Source organism: Callionymus lyra, unplaced genomic scaffold (genome assembly GCF_982586985.1).
Source record: "Callionymus lyra unplaced genomic scaffold, fCalLyr1.hap1.1 HAP1_SCAFFOLD_48, whole genome shotgun sequence".
In the NCBI taxonomy this organism is placed as follows: domain Eukaryota; kingdom Metazoa; phylum Chordata; class Actinopteri; order Syngnathiformes; family Callionymidae; genus Callionymus; species Callionymus lyra.
In genome coordinates this window covers 97,356-100,000 of record NW_028258562.1, presented here as the reverse complement: position 1 = coordinate 100,000, position 2,645 = coordinate 97,356, and positions in this window count along the sequence as shown.

Sequence of the window (2,645 nt, the reverse complement as noted above, 5' to 3'; positions counted from 1 at the left end):
CTCCTGCGGGGATGGAGAACCAGGGGCCTGGGGAGCCTCCTCCTGCGGGGATGGAGAACCAGGGGGCCTGGGGAGCCTCCTCCTGCGGGCATGGAGAACCAGGGGGCCTGGGGAGCCTCCTCCTGCGGGGATGGGGAACCAGGGGGCCTGGGGAGCCTCCTCCTGCGGTGATGGAGAACCAGGGGGCCTGGGGAGCCTCCTCCTGCGGGCATGGAGAACCAGGGGGCCTGGGGAGCCTCCTCCTGCGGGGATGGAGAACCAGGGCGCCTGGGGAGCCTCCTCCTGCGGGGATGGAGAACCAGGGGCCTGGGGAGCCTCCTCCTGCGGGGATGGAGAACCAAGGGGCCTGGGGAGCCTCCTCCTGCGGGCATGGAGAACATGGGGGCCTGGGGAGCCTCCTCCTGCGGGGATGGAGAACCAGGGGGCCTGGGGAGCCTCCTCCTGCGGGGATGGAGAACCAGGGGGCCTGGGGAGCCTCCTCCTGCGGGCATGGAGAACCAGGGGGCCTGGGGAGCCTCCTCCTGCGGGGATGGAGAACCAGGGGGCCTGGGGAGCCTCCTCCTGCGGGGATGGAGAACCAGGGGGCCTGGGGAGCCTCCTCCTGCGGGCATGGAGAACCAGGGGGCCTGGGGAGCCTCCTCCTGCGGGGATGGAGAACCAGGGCGCCTGGGGAGCCTCCTCCTGCGGGGATGGAGAACCAGGGGCCTGGGGAGCCTCCTCCTGCGGGGATGGGGAACCAAGGGGCCTGGGGAGCCTCCTCCTGCGGGCATGGAGAACATGGGGGCCTGGGGAGCCTCCTCCTGCGGGGATGGAGAACCAGGGGGCCTGGGGAGCCTCCTCCTGCGGGGATGGGGAACCAGGGGGCCTGGGGAGCCTCCTCCTGCGGGGATGGAGAACCAGGGGGCCTGGGGAGCCTCCTCCTGCGGGCATGGAGAACCAGGGGGCCTGGGGAGCCTCCTCCTGCGGGGATGGAGAACCAGGGCGCCTGGGGAGCCTCCTCCTGCGGGGATGGGGAACCAGGGGGCCTGGGGAGCCTCCTCCTGCGGGGATGGGGAACCAGGGGGCCTGGGGAGCCTCCTCCTGCGGGGATGGAGAACCAGGGGGCCTGGGGAGCCTCCTCCTGCGGTCATGGAGAACCAGGGGGCCTGGGGAGCCTCCTCCTGCGGGCATGGAGAACCAGGGGCCTGGGGAGCCTCCTCCTGCGGGGATGGAGAACCAGGGGGCCTGGGGAGCCTCCTCCTGCGGGCATGGAGAACCAGGGGGCCTGGGGAGCCTCCTCCTGCGGGCATGGAGAACCAGGGGGCCTGGGGAGCCTCCTCCTGCGGGGATGGGGAACCAGGGGCCTGGGGAGCCTCCTCCTGCGGGGATGGAGAACCAAGGGGCCTGGGGAGCCTCCTCCTGCGGGCATGGAGAACATGGGGGCCTGGGGAGCCTCCTCCTGCGGGGATGGAGAACCAGGGGGCCTGGGGAGCCTCCTCCTGCGGGCATGGAGAACCAGGGGGCCTGGGGAGCCTCCTCCTGCGGGGATGGGGAACCAGGGGGCCTGGGGAGCCTCCTCCTGCGGGGATGGAGAACCAGGGGGCCTGGGGAGCCTCCTCCTGCGGGCATGGAGAACCAGGGGGCCTGGGGAGCCTCCTCCTGCGGGGATGGAGAACCAGGGCGCCTGGGGAGCCTCCTCCTGCGGGGATGGAGAACCAGGGGCCTGGGGAGCCTCCTCCTGCGGGGATGGAGAACCAAGGGGCCTGGGGAGCCTCCTCCTGCGGGCATGGAGAACATGGGGGCCTGGGGAGCCTCCTCCTGCGGGGATGGAGAACCAGGGGGCCTGGGGAGCCTCCTCCTGCGGGGATGGGGAACCAGGGGGCCTGGGGAGCCTCCTCCTGCGGTGATGGGGAACCATGGGGCCTGGGGAGCCTCCTCCTGCGGGGATGGAGAACCAGGGGGCCTGGGGAGCCTCCTCCTGCGGGGATGGAGAACCAGGGCGCCTGGGGAGCCTACTCCTGCGGGGATGGAGAACCAAGGGGCCTGGGGAGCCTCCTCCTGCGGGCATGGAGAACATGGGGGCCTGGGGAGCCTCCTCCTGCGGGGATGGAGAACCAGGGGGCCTGGGGAGCCTCCTCCTGCGGGGATGGAGAACCAGGGGGCCTGGGGAGCCTCCTCCTGCGGGCATGGAGAACCAGGGGGCCTGGGGAGCCTCCTCCTGCGGGGATGGGGAACCAGGGGCCTGGGGAGCCTCCTCCTGCGGGCATGGAGAACCAGGGGGCCTGGGGAGCCTCCTCCTGCGGGGATGGGGAACCAGGGGGCCTGGGGAGCCTCCTCCTGCACCAGGGGGCCTGGGGAGCCTCCTCCTGCGGGGATGGGGAACCAGGGGGCCTGGGGAGCCTCCTCCTGCGGTGATGGGGAACCATGGGGCCTGGGGAGCCTCCTCCTGCGGGGATGGGGAACCAGGGGGCCTGGGGAGCCTCCTCCTGCGGGGATGGGGAACCAGGGGCCTGGGGAGCCTCCTCCTGCACCAGGGGGCCTGGGGAGCCTCCTCCTGCGGGGATGGGGAACCAGGGGGCCTGGGGAGCCTCCTCCTGCGGGGATGGGGAACCAGGGGCCTGGGGAACATTTTCAACACTTTGGGGCATTTCACAAGCGCTTCCCTC